The sequence below is a fragment of the Siphateles boraxobius genome, unplaced genomic scaffold (assembly GCF_051911475.1).
Source record: "Siphateles boraxobius isolate OS27281-9 unplaced genomic scaffold, OSU_SipBor_1 5, whole genome shotgun sequence".
Taxonomy (NCBI): domain Eukaryota; kingdom Metazoa; phylum Chordata; class Actinopteri; order Cypriniformes; family Leuciscidae; genus Siphateles; species Siphateles boraxobius.
The window spans coordinates 14371554-14389288 of record NW_027509141.1 but is presented as its reverse complement, the minus strand read 5'-3'; the positions used below and the strand labels follow the sequence as shown (position 1 = coordinate 14389288).

The 17735-nt window shown below is 43.0% G+C and overlaps 1 long non-coding RNA gene across 1 annotated transcript; it reads right to left on the bottom strand.

Annotated features, from left to right (window-relative positions):
• Positions 1 to 4332: 4332 nt before the first annotated feature.
• LOC143712041 (uncharacterized) lies at positions 4333 to 5449 on the bottom strand. Its single transcript, XR_013194975.1, has 5 exons — positions 5332 to 5449; positions 5120 to 5255; positions 4908 to 5043; positions 4694 to 4829; positions 4333 to 4594 (listed from the first exon to the last, which is right to left on the bottom strand). It is a non-coding gene; the product is annotated as an uncharacterized LOC143712041 (long non-coding RNA).
• Between the last annotated feature and the right edge of the window lie 12286 nt (positions 5450 to 17735).

Genomic DNA, 17735 nt, shown 5'->3' with positions numbered 1-17735 from the left:
GTGGGTGGAGAGGGGTGTTTTCAAGGGTTATTAAGGTAATTCCACAGGCAATGGGGAACTTGGTTTAGAGGTATGTTGACTTGTGAGGTTGTTGAAGCGCGGATGCCGGCACTTTATATAGGTGAACTGGACTTTAAGGAGAAAACATGTGCAAATAAAATTATAAGGGACCTTACCTTACCTCTGAACTTTTCCCTTTACCATTAAAAAGAAAAAAAATATACTAAAAGATCATTCTAAAGAAATTATAAATATATTAAGAACCAGATACCTCACTCTTCCTATCCCACCAAAGGCTAAAGAAACTCATTTTAAAATATTAAATGATATTTATCCCTGTAATGTGTTTCTCAAACAACGGTTTAATTTTGATAAGAATAATTGTACTTTCTGTGATTTGGAGATGGAGACTTTAGAGCATTTGCTTTTTGATTGTAATTATATAAAATCCTTTTGGGGCTAGGTCCAAAAGTGGATATTTGAAAAGGACTCTCAAGCACCAGTGTTAAAGTTTTGTGAAATTAGAATTGGGGTTATATTGAAGGATAAAAAGAGACTTGATGTATAACAGTTTAATTATTTTAGCTAAGCAGTTTATACATAAATGTAGATTTATGAAGGTAAGACCTTGGTTTTTGGTTTTTATGAAGGAGCTTACTCTGTATAAGACAGCTTTGAAAGATATAAAAAACAAGACAAGCCTTGGAGGTTTTCAAACTTATGTAATGTGGGTGGCGTTTTGGGATATTGTCTTGGCAATAGAGGTCTGCACTCCCGCGGGAGTCCCGCGGGACCCGCGGGTCCCGACGCAAAACAAATTTTTAAAGGTCATTGCGGAAGCGGGCGGGATGATGAGGTGCACTTGCGGGTGCGGGCGGGAGGGATGATACGCTGCACTCCCGCAAATTAAATATGAGTATAAAGTAAAATATATAAATGATTAAAGTAGCGTACATAATTTGTAGTTGTGAGGGAGATTCTGATTGGCAGCAATAAAAACGTTTTAAGCAGCCTAAACTTGTGAATGTTGTCGGGTAGGGCGGGGCCTAATCTCACGCACACTTGTTTAGAGACAATTCCTTTCCCGCTGCTCCGAGTTCGAATTCGAAAGCTAGTTCAAGTTCAAAATAGACAGCATGGACGAGGAACAGAGCGCCTCTAGTGCTTCAGATAAAGTACTGTTGTGAATATTATGCTGTTCGTAATATGGGACCAATAAATAAGTTACCAAGTATTGGTAAGGAATTTTGTGTGCACGCATTTTTTTCCCCAAGACCTTTCGTCAGACAGAAAGTGCGGGCGGGAGCGGGACATTATATCACAGATGCGGGCGGGAGCGGTACTAAAAATGACAAATCTTTGCGGGAGCGGGCGGGAGCGGGACTAAACACTGCGGGAGCGGGCGGGAGCGGGTCAGAAAATTGTGTCCCGCGCAGACCTCTACTTGGCAACTAATTATTGAGACTGATTGAGAAATGAGAAACACCGGGGCGGGAGTTGTGTATTGAGAGGCTGGGTGTGGAAATGGTTTAAATGGGGTGCAAAAGACGATGGAGCGGGCTTGGTTCGGTTTGCATTGTGGATAACAGGACGGCGGTACTCACCTTTATTTTGGGAGGGGGGTGTCGTTCGCGGTTGGATAGGACCGCCGGCGATGAAGATAGATAGATAGATAGCGGGTGCGGGGAGAGAGTATAGAGATGGGAAGTTAGGAGTGCCGTCGCGACTGCCCAGCAAACAAATTTAGGTTCTGGGAACGTTCTGGGAACGTTATTTTTTTGTTCCCAGAACGTTCCTAGAACTTTCCCTTAACGTTAGGGGAACGTTCCCGTAACGTTTTCCTTACGTTATAAAAATGGAACCTAAAAATAACCTACATGGAACGTTCCTATAACGTTCTTGTTTGGTTCCCAAAAAAATAACCTCATGGGACCATTCGGGAACGTTAGGGGAACGTTCTGTGTTTGCTGGGTGTGCGGAAGGCTGATGCTATCGCCCGGCTGGACTTTGGCCTTTTTGAAATGGACTTACGGTGGGATTTCCCCTTGTTTGACTGAGACTGCCTGATACCAATCATCGTGACGACATCGCTCACATTTCTCGTCACGGAACGGTGTGGGCTACGTGGAATTCACCCCCCCCCCCCCCCCCCCCGCAGTAGGGAGGGGCAACCCCGCGGTGGGCGAGTTAAGTGTTTTAAGATTGTGTCTGTTTTAAATTAAACTAATAGTAAGGATGGGTGGGACTGAAACTGGGAAGGTTTAGGGAACAGTCATGGGTACCATTTTACACCTGAATGAAGTTGAGGTTTTAAATGGGTTTGAAGTGCCACTGTAATTGATTCTGAGGTTTGTCACTAATGAAGTGAGTGAATTCACATAGTGCTCTGTGCAATTCTATGGCTTTTCCAGGTTGTGTTTAGCCTGTCCTTGCAGTCCCCTCTATCAATAAAACTGTTTGATTGAAGTTGTGGTGGTTTGTTGTCTTCTGGTGCCAGACCATACTGGCTAAATAATTAAAGGTGGTGGCAGCAGCCTAATAAGAAATAGAGATATTACACTTATACACATTTTGATAACTGATTAGACCTCTGTGTTTTTTGTTGTTGTTTTTTTTGTTCTATTTATTTATTATGCTTATGAAATATGTTTAAATTGTTTTGATATTGGAGGTACGTCTTGTCAATATGAATTTGTAACGCCTGATTTTGATTGTTTAATAATAAAAAATAAAAAATAAATAAAAACTCCATTCATTCTGCACTCGTTCTGTGAGCGCCCTCATATGGAACCAGAGTAGAACTGCAACCAGTTCAGAACGTGGAAGTCTATGAGAGTGAAAGTTCTCCCTATGGGTTAATCCCATAGGGGTAATCCATCAGCCGGTGTGGTGAAGAGATGAGTCCCACCGAAGAGATGGGTCCCACCTTAGGACCCAAGCAATACGATTGGTTCAAAGCACGTTTTATGGGTAATCGCTTTAGTGCCTGGTTACAAATCAGACACAATCACTTTATTATAGAAGTCGGTTGAATTACGTTATAACGAGTCATTAATGTTTTTTTAACTTATATGTTTCATATTCTAGTATATAACCTATTGATTGTAAATTTAAACATTTCTCGTTCTTAGTGTTTTTTAGTTAGCTTACATAGTAGCATAGCATACAGCTATCCGATGATCGTGCTAGCTGAGGTTTACCTGAGCTTATACTGCCTTACCGTATTCACAGCGATTCGAAATGCAATTATAATTATGTCACTATTTTTATCGTAATAATCAGCGCAATATGTAGTACAAATTGTGTTATTAATAGAACCATGTAAGTTAATAATGTAAGTTAATAAAGTTTGTGTTTATTACTATTTTTCTTATTGACTGTTTATCCATTTAAACAAATGACAGAATGTTAACTTAGCTATGTTTTGTGTGTACTTAGTATAAATATTAATTGGATGTCTAGCCTTGATTACAGAAATGTGTAATAAAATTACGGAATCACAAATCTTAATGTAATCATTATCAAACCCCTGAAAATTCATATAATAATATTGTATTTTTATCCTGATTAATGAAAGAAATTGCAATTTCAGGTTTTGCGACGTTAATTTATTTGTTATTAAGCATTAAGGCATAATATACATTTTTTTTAAATTACATGCATGTCATTTTGTAAAGCATTCTCATCCTTTGGCGTCATATGTGACGCCATATGACAAAACGGCGAAATACTACGCACATGGCACCCTTTATCGTCAATATAACACGCACTGTGATGGGTAGGTTTAGGTGTGGGGTAGGGTCTGCGTCTCATATTCACGCTAAAGGATGCCAGTCAACTTTATGACGCCTTGGGTTCGCGTGTTATATTCACGCTAAAGGGTGCCATGTGCGTAGTATTTCACCGTTTTGTCATATGGCGTCACATATGCCGCCAAAGGATGAGAACGGGCTCCATTTTGTGTACTAATTCATATGATTTATGTCATAATTATTTCTTAAAAAAGAACATCATACAATAGAATAACATTCAATGCAATAAAATTAGTGAACCAAAAATTACAGGCTATAAAATATAACATTTTGACTAAATTACACAATACAGTACAAAATGAACAACTGAATTATGAGATATAATGGATTTAATTTTTATTAACACAAAACTACAGGCAAAATGCACATCATTTTTGGACATTTATATAGCTTTTTATAATACACAACAATACAAAGCAGCTTTAAACAGACATAATGTAGTGTGTCTTAATTTTTTTAATACTTCTGTAATAGTCCTATGGCTATACAGTGTGCAGATTAAAAAAGTAATAATGTTGAGTTAGCTGTGTTAAAAATGTTTAATGAACTGTAAGGTTAAAGTTTTTTTTTAGGTCCATCTTGGATTAACTAATGAGACCCAAATAGATACAGTGTCTTTTGCTGTATGTAAAGTAAAATCTGTAGTTTGAAGTCATTCATATTGCATGTGCAGTCAATTCTTTGTGTAACCATCCTGAGGCCTAGATGATGCAGTCTGGTGAGATGTGGCGAGGCACCTGAGACCATGAGACGACACCATGAGACGAGGAGGCTGTGGTACTCTGAAAAAGAGCAGTTTTTTGTTGCAAAACACAATAAAATGCTGTAGCACGTGCATTTGTACACGCACAAAGTCTGTTGTGCTTTGTAACATCACTCACTGTTTTTACTTAGATGGGCAAACTGGAAGGCACAACGCAGCAGGCGTAGATAGCTCGCTGAACCTTGTCGTCATTTCCCCTTGGCATGATTGGGTCGTGACTTGGTGGACGATGAGGCTGGACTGGCTGAGGAACTCTGAAAAACACACAAACATCCTGTATCACGTGCATTTGTACACACGCAAAGTCTGTTGTGCTATGTAACATCACTCACTGTTTCTACTTAGATAGGCAAACTGGAAGGCACAACGCAGCAGGCATAGTTAGCTCGCTGAACCTTGTCGTCATTTCCCCTTGGCATGATTGGGTCGTGACTTGGTGGACGAGGAGGCTGGACTGGCTGAGGAACACTGAAAAACACACAAACATGCTGTAACGTGCATTTGTACACACGCAAAGTCTGTTGTGCTTTGTAACATCACTCACTGTTTTTACTTAGATGGGCAAACTGGAAGGCACAACGCAGCAGGCATAGTTAGTTCGCTGAACCTTGTCGTCATTTCCCCTTGGCATGATTGGGTCGTGACTTGGTGGACGAGGAGGCTGGACTGGCTGAGGAACTCTGAAAAACACACAAACATGCTGTAACGTGCATTTGTACACATGCAAAGTCTGTTGTGCTTTGTAACATCACTCACTGTTTTTACTTAGATGGGAAAACTGGAAGGCACAACGCAGCAGGCGTAGTTAGCTCGCTGAACCTTGTCGTCATTTCCCCTTGGCATGATTGGGTCATGACTTGGTGGACGAGGAGGCTGGAGTGGCTGAGGAACTCTGAAAAACACACAAACATGCTGTAACGTGCATTTGTATATATATATTGCCCTTTCAATCGACAGTGTGCAAAAATTAGAATTACAGAATAGAATGCATAAGAATATACAGAACAGGTGCATAAAAGAGATACAATACAACAAGAAAAAATAGGGCTAGATTTTTGTGTTTTTTGTTTTCTAAATCATATTCTTCCTTAATACAAAAAAATATTTATTGAATTCTTCTTTTTCATCACTTTAAGGGCTTTTATAAAATACATAAGCTCATTAAGAAATGCACAAAACCTTGGTTTCACCTTCAAGTACAAATTGTTGTGTATAAAATGTACCCAGTGTAAATCATTTCTAAGCGTGAAGAGATGAGTCCCACCTAGACAGGACCTGAAAAGATGGCCGCCACGATGCTGTCACGCGGCGCTGGAAAATAGTCAAGGATTCAGATGCGAGTGAAAAGGTATTTATTAGATGAAGAGAAGGAACAGAAACTCAATAGACCGGCAGCATCCACAGGGATCGCTCAATGAATAATAGTAGACAGTTCACAGAACTCAGTGTAGAAGTGGCAGATAATCCTCAGGCAGGCTTGGCAACGCAGGGACTCAGTGGACGGAATGCTGATCAGTGTAGAGAAGAAGAACCTCGGGAAAATGTCGAAGAAGCAGGACTGGAACCGGGAACAAGGCACAGACCCAGGAGAACCTCCACAACCATCTGACAGAGACAAGACGAGTGAGCAAACAATATATAGGACATCCTCATTCAGAACAGCTGGCGCTGATCGGCTCATCAGTGGAAAACGAGCCAGCTGATGAGCCGCGCCCATTCACTCAACACACATACACATAGCGAGAGAGAGTCAATGAATCCATGAACCGTGACAGTACCCCCCTTCCTAGGAACGCCGCCTGGCGTTCCCAGACACCCTTACCTGTCGATTGTAATCATCGATAAGGGAGTGATCCAGGATGTCCCTGGCAGGAACCCAACTTCTCTCCTCCGGACCGTAACCTTCCCAGTCCACCAAGTACTGGAATCCGCGTCCCCTCCGTCTCGAGTCCAGGATACGGTTAACCGAATAAGTAGGCTCCCCATCTACGAGTCGCGGCGGGGGGGGAACCGGGGTAGGCGGATTAAGAGGCGATCGAAAAACGGGTTTAATCTTGGAGACATGAAATGCGGGATGAATTCTCTTGTACGCTAGAGGCAGGTTAAGGCGGACTGTCACCGGACTAATAATCTTGGTGATAGTGAACGGGCCAATGAATTTAGGAGCTAATTTATTAGAGACGGAACGGAGAGGAATGTTCTTAGTAGAAAGCCACACCTTTTGACCAGCGACGTATACGGGTGGCCTCGACCGGTGGCGATCGGCCTTAGCCTTGGTGCGCGCCCTCACTTGGAGCAGAGTCTCACGGGCTCTGGTCCATGTGCGGTGACACCTCTGGACGAACGCGTGAGCGGAGGGGACCGCGACTTCGGATTCCAGACTGGGAAAGATTGGTGGCTGGTAACCTAAACTACATTCAAACGGAGATAGGCCCGTGGATGACACTGGTAATGCATTGTGGGCGTACTCCACCATAGAGATATGTTGGCTCCAAGAGGAAGGATTCCTGGCGGCCAAACAACGCAACACTCTCTCCAAATCCTGGTTGGCTCTCTCGGTCTGGCCATTGCTCTGGGGGTGAAACCCTGAGGACAGACTAACGGTCGCTCCCAGTGATTTACAAAACTCTTGCCAAAATTTTGACACAAATTGGGGTCCTCTGTCGGAAACCACGTCAATCGGGAGGCCATGTAAGCGAAAGACGTGATCTACAACTATCACCGCTGTCTCCTTGGCTGAGGGTAATTTGGGCAAGGTAATAAAATGAGCCGCCTTCGAGAATCGGTCCACCACGGTCAAAACTACCGTGTGCCCTTGAGAGGGTGGGAGGGCGGTGATAAAATCTAGCGCAATGTGGGACCAGGGTCTCGAAGGGACAGGCAGCGGTTGGAGTAACCCATCTGGGGGTCGATTGGAAGTCTTACCAGTGGCACATACAGAGCAAGCCAAAACAAAACTGTGAATGTCGCGTGCCATAAGTGGCCACCAGAATCGTTGCTTGACCATAAAACTGGTGCGATTGACTCCTGGATGGCAAGCTACGTTGGAACAATGCCCCCACTGAATGACGTCTGACCGTAATCCCTCCGGCACAAATAAACGATTCGGTGGACAACCGGGCGGAGGCGTTACCCCTTCTAAGGCCGTCTTGACCTTCGATTCGACCTCCCATGTGAGTGTGGAGACAAATAGGGTCTCGGGTAAAATGCACTCGGGAGTAGACGGGCGTTCGGAACGGTCAAAAATACGCGATAAAGAATCGGGTTTGGTGTTTTTGGAACCCGGGCGGTACGAGAGGGAAAAATCAAAACGTCCGAAAAAAAGTGCCCACCGAGCCTGCCTGGAGTTAAGTCTCTTGGCGGTTCTGATATATTCCAGGTTCTTGTGATCGGTCCAGACGATAAAAGGTACCCCCGACCCTTCTAACCAATGACGCCATTCTTACAACGCTAACTTCACTGCCAACAACTCTCTGTTACCAATGTCATAGTTGCGTTCGGCAGGCGATAAACGACGAGACAAAAACGCGCAGGGATGCATCTTGTCGTCCGTGAGAGAACGGTGGGAAAGCACTGCTCCTACCCCCACCTCTGATGCGTCGACCTCCACCACAAACTGACGTGAAGAATCAGGGGCCATCAAGATGGGAGCTGAAACAAAGCAGCTCTTTAGTTTGGCAAACACAGCCTCAGCTGTGTCTGACCACCTGAACGCAGTTCGGGGGGAGGTCAAGGCAGTCAGTGGCGCGGCTAGTTGGCTGAAATTGCGAATGAAACGCCGGTAAAAGTTGGCGAACCCCAGAAACCTCTGTAGGGCCTTACGGGAATCTGGACTTGGCCACTCCACCACAGCCTTAACTTTCTCAGGATCCATGCGTACTCCCTCAGACGAAATGATGTACCCTAGGAAAGGAACAGACTGTGCATGAAAAGCGCATTTCTCCGCCTTGACAAAAAACCCATTCTCTAGCAACCTCTGAAGCACTCGTCTGACGTGTTGAACGTGCTCCTGGAGAGACGAAGAAAAAATCAATATGTCATCCAGGTAAACATATAGAAATTGATCAACCATGTCTCTCAACACATCATTGACGAGTGCCTGGAATACCGCTGGGGAGTTCGATAAAACGAATGGCATAACCGAATATTCAAAGTGTCCCCTGGGAGTATTGAAAGCGGTCTTCCACTCATCCCCCTTCCTGATGCGAACCAAATGATATGCATTACTTAAATCCAATTTTGTGAAGATAGATGCTCCCTGCAACCTCTCGAAAGCCGAAGACATCAACGGCAAAGGATAAGTATTCTTAACCGTGATGTTGTTCAACCCCCGGTAATCAATACAAGGTCGCAGAGAACCATCCTTCTTCCCCACAAAAAAGAATCCCGCCCCCGCTGGAGAAGAGGAAGGGCGGATGAACCCGGTAGCTAGAGAATCAGAAATATATTTCTCCATAGCCTCCCTTTCTGGAGCAGAAAGTGAATATAACTTGCCCTTAGGCGGAGACGTACCTGGCAGTAAATCTATGGCACAGTCATAGGGACGATGAGGAGGAAGAGAAGCAGCCCGAGACTTACTGAACACCTCCTTCAGGTCGCGGTACTCCGGTGGCACGTTAGACAGATTCACTGACTCCTCCTGCAACACAGAACGAGAAACAGACGGAACGGCAGACAAAAGACATGAGGCGTAACAATCATTACTCCAAGCAGAGACGGAGTTTTGGCCCCACTCTATCCTAGGTCCGTGCTTCACCAGCCACGGGTGACCCAGGACAACAGGAGCGTGGGGTGACTGAGTGAGGTAGAGTGAAGTGCTTTCAGTGTGGTTTCCCGAAGTTATGAGTGTAATAAGTCCAGTGGAGTGAGTGATACCCGGGAGTTCTTGCCCATTGAGTGCGTTGATGGTGATCGTGTTCTCTAACGCAGTGATGGGGAGGTGAAGCTTGCGTGCCAGTGAGAAGTCCATAAGGTTACCTTCCGCTCCCGAATCCACCAACGCTTGACAGCTGAAGGAGTGTTCCGCCCACTGGAGTCTAACCGGGAGGAGAGTGGCGCTCGAGGGTCCGATCATGGAGAGCCCGCACAACAGTAGCCGCCGTCCTACCGCCGGGCTTGGCCTTTTAAAGGACAGGAGTTGATGAAATGGCCGGCCTCCCCGCAGTAAAGACATAGACCCCTCGAGCGGCGGTGTTCTCTTTCCTCCCGGGAAAGCCGAGCTCGACCTACCTGCATGGGCTCAGGATCGTTGGGGGGGCTGACCGCGCTCATACTCCGGGCGCTGGAACTCATGGGAAAATCGGCCGTGGGCATCCGGTACGGACGGCTCTCTCTCTGTCGGAGACGAGCATCAACTCGTAATGCTAGCTCGATCAGTCCATCTAGTGTCTTGGGCAGCTCCAGGGTATAAATCTCCCTCTGAACGCGGTCGGCCAGCCCATGCAGGAACATATCCCACTGCGCCTCCTCGTTCCACTTGCACTCGGCCGCCAATGTCCGGAACTCTATGGAGTAGTCAGAGACTGACTGTTCGTCCTGGCGAAGGTCGGCGAGTTGGCGGGCCGCCTCGCGTCCAGCGACGGCGCGGTCGAACACTCGTGTCATCTCTAGTTCGAGTGCTTGGAACGAGGAGCAGCACTGATGTTTGTTCTGCCACACCGCTGTTCCCCACTGAGCCGCGCGCCCAGAGAGTAGGGTCATCACCAGGGCTACCTTCGACTCCTCAGAAGCAAATGTCACTGGTTGAAGCGAAAAATAAATAGAGCACTTAGTTAGAAACGTTCTGCAAAGATTGGGCTCGCCCGAATACCTCTCAGGTGCTGGGATGCGCGGCTCTGGTGCGGGGGCACGCGGCTCTGGATGATGGAAAATCCCTTGGGGAACAGGCGGGGGCGGTGCTGGCGCAGTGGGAACTCTCAGGCGTTGGATTTGAGAGGTGAGCTCGGACACCTGCGTTACCAAAGCCTGTATCGCCCGTCCCGAAGCTCCGATCTGCTCGTCCTGGCGATCCATCCGGGCGTGGTTTCCGGCGAGCATCTGCTCAATGCCGTGATCACTCGCTGAATCCATGCGAAGAAGTTCAGATGGTTCTGTCACGCGGCGCTGGAAAATAGTCAAGGATTCAGATGCGAGTGAAAAGGTATTTATTAGATGAAGAGAAGGAACAGAAACTCAATAGACCGGCAGCATCCACAGGGATCGCTCAATGAATAATAGTAGACAGTTCACAGAACTCAGTGTAGAAGTGGCAGATAATCCTCAGGCAGGCTTGGCAACGCAGGGACTCAGTGGACGGAATGCCGATCAGTGTAGAGAAGAAGAACCTCGGGAAAATGTCGAAGAAGCAGGACTGGAACCGGGAACAAGGCACAGACCCAGGAGAACCTCCACAACCATCTGACAAGACGAGTGAGCAAACAATATATAGGACATCCTCATTCAGAACAGCTGGCGCTGATCGGCTCATCAGTGGAAAACGAGCCAGCTGATGAGCCGCGCCCATTCACTCAACACACATACACATAGCGAGAGAGAGTCAATGAATCCATGAACCGTGACAGATGCCCGTTCGAAAAACGCCACTAAGACAGAGTTGTCACGAATCAATCAAAGTATTAGTTTAAAGAGTACCGAAATGGAAATGGCCCTTATATATATCTTATATATGTATATATCAAACAGTTTGAAATATCATTAAATATTGGAAGTTGATTACAAAATTGTGTGGATTCATTATAATTTAGTTACATTTATTTTAATTCCAATACTGGAATAAAGATGTGATTAAAATTATACCTGATCATACACTGTAAATGTTAGAAGCACATTACCCCTGCTGAAGCTACTCCTTTGCAGAGATCCCAACCCTACCCTAAGCATTTTGTGCACACAATGAACTACAAATATCAGCGCCATGTTTTCCCATTACGTTCATAGAATGACAGAGATATATGGGTAATGTAGTTGAAAGCATTTAGTAACGAAACCTTTTAGTACCATTTTGTACCTGTCTTTAATGGACAGGTTGATATCTAAATCTGTTTATTGTGCAAACATTTATGACATATATGAGGGACAGCCTGAATTTTTTTTTTTGTGAGAACTTTTAAAAAACCTTTATGCCACCTTTCCATAAATGTCTGAAAACTGTGTCCAACATTATTTAGTAAACGTAGCAAGAGCAGATGTCCTGCCATTTTTGTCCTAACCATACTTTGAGTTATAGCCATTTGAAATGTGCATTTGTGTGCTCTTCCGGGGCTGTTACTGGACCCCTGTGGATGGGCAGTACAGTCTAATTGTCATCATGGACAACAAACTTTGTTAATTTTTTGCCAAAATTTCATCTCCACCCCCTCTTCCTTTGCCTTACATTTCTGACATCAATAATGTGCATGCTTCCATTTTTAATAGATGTAGGATTTTTTTGTTTGTTTATTATGAAATAAACTAGTATGAGCCTAGTAAAATGTTGTATTTACTGTACAGAACACCACGTTCACACCATATTCACCATACTTTATTGCACAACACTTTATTTGAGGATACAGCATAAAGTTGATAAAATAGCATATATTAAATAAAAAAGATGAAAAACAATGGATCATCAAAATACATTTACATCCATTCACCGCTGCTGAAACCACACAAATGAGTGCCACAGAATCCCATACAGTCAACTATGATACGGAAAACAGATTTGATATTGGGTTGGAAAATAATGATTATATTATTAATGATTATTATAATTGTCTTGCTCTTCCCTGTACATGTCTCTATCATGTTCATGTTCTATCATGTTCTTATCCGTCTAAACAGTTTGTTCAGTTGTACCCTAACTGATTAAAAGAAGATGTGATCACTGATGTGGTGTTGCTTTTTCTCAACAAACAGAAAAAGAAGTCGTGACATCCCATTGCCAGATGTTCTTCAGTCCTAAAAGTAAAAAAAAAAAAAACACACACAAACAATTCAAATTAAGTTGTTTTAAAGGAGAGTCGGGTCAGCTTATGTTCCGCATGATTTAAAGCAGTGATGGGTTACTCTGGCAACCTCAGCATCCACTGTCCTGCAGATTTAGCTCCACCTCAAACCCACCGGCCTATAATTGTCTATAAGTAAACCTGAAGACTTTGGTTAAAAAATGTATGTGTGCTTGATGGTTGGAGGTAAACTCCACCTCAAAAGGAGACCTAAAAAAGGGACTGAGTTGCCCGTTCCTTATTTAAATTTACAAAGAAGCACAGTGCATTATATTATATACACATTGAAGTATTATTTAATATTGCAGTAGGCTACATCATATTAGCTAAGTACAGAAAAAAAATTTTTTTTTAACCTATATTATCAACAGCAACCTGTTTTTAAAAAGCTCTTTTAGAAAGGCATGGTCTCTTTTGAGCCTTTGTCAGTAATGCTTGATTTCTTTCAAGATAACTCTGAAATTCTTCCCATCCCATACATGAAAAAATACATGACGTGTTGATGATATCATATTTTATATATTATAGGCTATATGAAATAAAATGACACAACCCTGTCTCTTTTTTGTTAAATTTCAGTTTTATTGATCAATAATAGCCATTAGTAAAGTATAAGTAGACTAAAAGATATAAGAAGCTATACAAGTCAAGAAATAAAGCGAGTTAAAGGATTCAGTCAAACTAAGTCAGCAGGTGTCAGGAATCAATCAGATTCATTCCCATCCACCACTCAAAGATCACTCTCCCCGGAATACTAACCACTCACACCTGTGCACCATCAATTACCTCATCACCCAGCTCTACAAAACACCCATGCACACTTCAGTCTTTGTCAAGCCTCCAACAGGAATAGACCATAACCCTCTGTCTCCTGAAGTCTCCTGAAGTCTCCAAGTCAACCTGAAAACTACCACGTAACGTATACTCACCTTTGAAATACTCACCTTTGTAATACTCCCCTTTGTATCCTTGTCCTGCTGTTCCCAGAAGTCCTGCCTGGTCCCATGTTCCCCGAGTCCTGGAGATTCGTCTGAGTGTCCCACGTTCCCGCTGAGATCTCCGTGTCCGCTACTGTATCTGAAATAGAAAAGGAGATGTATCAATGAACAGTGTCTGCTCACGCCAAGCTAACTAAAGGAGGATCTGCTCACCTGGAATCCGCTCTGCACGTAGTGATCGTCACCACACCTTCACCTGTATCCTGACAGCAGGCTACAACGTTAAAGTTAAATAGCCTAAATATATAAAGTTATGAAACTTCACTTTGCCCTCAGCCAAAACGATTTGCCAGGGAACAAATCATAGATTAATGAGACCAAGGATCGCCCATTAGATATACACAAGCCGACTTATATCTCATGTTTAACCACTATACTAGAGACAGCCAGCGGCAAAAGTCAGAAGGACAAGCCGAGTTAAGGCTGTTCCAGGCGGGTTACATGAGCGCTGAGCGCACGGTGATCGCCTGGATCTCACAACTCCGAAAACGTCAGATCAAATTTTTAAACAGGCGCTATCTTTATAAATAAACCACAGATTTGAGATGTAAACAACTACATTCCTGACTGAAAAACTATTAAAACTACATTTCAAAAGTAGTATTTTTAAATTTTCGCGGCCTTTCTCCTCTGCTATTAACGCAACCTACTATGAAAAGCGCTATACAAATAAATGTAGTACTTGATGGCAACAAAACACTTTTATCTTTTATTTTTTTATCTTATCTTGCACTCTGGGGTACTACCATAGCAGTAGGATTCATGTATCATATAGCTAAAACAGCTCACGTTAGCTACAAGTTATCGCGAGAACATATTTAGATCAGGCATACTAATGGGGTCCTAAGGTGGGACCCATCTCTTCGGTGGGACCATAGACATCATATAGGCCGTTTCTCAAAATGCGTTCTTGTCTGTACTTGTGTTCTTGTGGACTTGTGAAACGTCATCAGTTGCTGCCCAAGTACTGTCTCAATACACAAGTTTGCATTTTGGCAAGAACGGTTAAAAATCCCGGCAGTGTTCTTGACACGCCCATTTTACCGAGGATGCATTGGTAACTTGTGTGAACTTGATGGCAGAAATATCCCAGCATTCATTTCGGCATTCAAGGAAGGAGCGGGGAGCAGAAAGGCGGAACAACAGTAAGTCGTTTTTCTACAATTTCGTATGCTATTTCATCACTAAATTCACTTCTGAGAACATTTGATGCGAGAAATCTACTGTGTAGATTTCAAATATTGCCATTTTTACAAAAATTTATGGCGAATCGAAAATATGCTCAAACATTTTCGGTAGTGAAGAATCTCCATAAGCGCACGCGGGTGTAGCTAGCGAGCCAACCGGCCAGTCATGCTAAAAACCTGGCTGTTATCATCAATAATTCTTGTTATGTTTGGGTACTGAATACGGCGCTGTGCGGGGGTATTGCGCAATACCAGCAAGAACACATCGCCTCAAACTGTCAGCAGCGTTCTGTGTGCTCGTCACCTTGTAAGTTCATTCTTCCAAGAACAACTAGCAAGAGCGTTCTCCCCAAGAACACAAGTCCGTTCTTTGCATTCTTGGTTTTGAGAAACGGCCATAGAGACAAATGCCCTATTGGCCGCTGTGGCGCAAGAAATGCGGCCGCCATCTTAAACCGGTCATACTCCTATTTGCGTTGCATAGCAACAGTAGATGCCAGAGCACTGTGCCACATATTCCTGCTCAAATCGGCGGACCATCACTCGGGGATTACTTTTCACAAGTAAGATTTAACATTTAACATTAGCGTACTATTGTTTGTATTTTGTGAGTAACATATTCAATGTGTCCTGTGTCGTATCTACGTGTATGACCTTTGCAGCAAAAAAACCCGCGTGAAAATCAGTTCGGTAGTCAGTGAGATATGATTAATTAAATGCGCTGACAGGCTCATTGCACCTGCCAAACAGATTACACTGAGCGGAGCAGGTGACCGGTTGAAGATGGCGGCCCCACGGCTCGTAGCGGTCGATAGGGCGTCTATCTATATGATGTCTATGGGTGGGACTCATCTCTTCATTGACTCCCATTCATTTTGGTGTCACTTTGACAGCGAATAACTTTACATCTGAGGCATCCAAAGACTATATTTGTCCATTATTTATTTCTAAAGAAACACGACAATGTAAAATGCTCCATTACTTTGTATCTTACGTTATGGCCCCGTAGAAGCCACTTTTGTAAAATTAGGCTAACGATTGCGTCATAACCACGCGACTCTGTGTCGCATTTTAGAGAAATTACCGTATAGAGAGGAGGAGAAGCTCGCAGGCAATCTTTTACGGTCTGTGAGAAAATCGTAGCGACATAGAGGCATACAGTCAAGGGAGAAGCCCATAGATAGAAAGTCCATAAAAGCAACTGGACAAAATATTTCAGCAACGTGTTTGAGGAATAGGTGATTCAGATTTGTCTTGGCAGAGCTACTAGAAGATTTACAACTGTCAGACTGTCGTCAAGCTCAGTTTGAGCCTGCGCAGTCGCTCAGACATCAGGCAGGAAGTGCAATAATCGGGCTTCAGTCTTCTCCGTTGAAATCAATGGGGTCGCTATGTCCATTTCTTTTACTGTCTATGTCAAAAACTAGGGCTGCAGCTATCGATTCTTTTTATAATCGATGATTCTAGCACTTAGTCGATCGATTAATCGAGTAATCGGATATTTTTTGTGTGTGTTTTATTAACAGAATAGTTATATTAAACTTGTGTCTATTTCAGTTAAAGCTGTTATAAGTTATATATTATAAGTTGTATAGTATGCAAGTTATAAAGCTATCTCATATGTGAATTTTCCTTTAAGATGTTACAATATAACAACTCTAAGCATCTAAGCATATTTGTGTATTCTGGTAGTTTAACACTGAAGAAGAGCTGTAACGTGACTTGTTGTTGAACACGCAGTAAAAGCTGACGCACTTTTTGTTCCGTGCGTTTTAACTGAAAAATGAGTACTCCGAATCTTTATTAAAAACCAACAAGCTGGGGACTTTAATTTTTTGTTGTTGTCTGTATTTGGCAGACGTGAAATACAAACAAGGTCTCGCAAAGACTGCAATACAACATTTGTTCCTCCATCACGTCCCGGTGTGTACAGTGAATGCATGCTGAAATTATTGTTGCTTGGCTATATAAAAGTTTAAGCATATGTGATTCATTGCTGCAATTGGTCTGAGTGGCGTGTGTTTGTGTGTGAAGGGGTTCTTTTTTTAGGCTATACTCTTGCAATTGAACGTGATAGTTATGTTTACTACTTAAAAATGTCATCAAAGCTAAAAATCATATCCAGTCAAACCGCATCACGACATCGCTACAAATACAGTATGGGATTAAAATCAGCGAACATCAATAGGCTTAGACTACGTTACCTTGTTTCAGCGAGTTAAGTGTATTAAGTGAATTAAGTGTGTAATGATCCCACAGTTTAGACAATTTCTGCAGTTTATTTACATATTTATTCTCCGCCATCGCGCCAACTAAATTCAAAATATATGCTTCCTGAACAGGTCCGTGTGAATAAATGGTCCGTGTGAAACAATCAAATCCCTGCGCCGCGCGTATAGTGCGCGTCATAGGAATTTAACGAGGCTTCGAGGCAGAGTTTTTGCCTCGAGGAATTTTTGTAATCGAGTAACTCGAGGAATCGTTTCAGCCCTATCAAAAACGCTGTTCAGAAACCTATGGGTGATGATGTCACGGACACTACGTCCATATTTATTTTTTTACAGTCTATGAGTCACCCCCATCTAAGCTCAAAACACACACACCTTCATCAAACGACCTATCAACGCATTGCCATGTTGTTGTTTTTTTTTTTTTTCAGCAATCTATTATGTTTGTCAAAGTCTTATAATACGGGTTTTATAAATTAATTTAGCATGAAATGTAGTTTCAAACAGTCTGTATGGATTTGTATCCCACCCCCTTTACAACTACCCTCTTAACTATAAATAATTTTAATTTATTATTTAATTTTAATAAATAATTGTAATTAATTTCAGATAATGAACTGATGTAACTGCAATTTAAGTAGGCTACTTTTTATGATTTATTTTTCTTACTTAATTTACATACTTAGGCTATACCCAGATAGCAGACCAACATTGAATCTACATTGAATCAATGTTAATGCATTAACCAAACGATCATTGAATCAA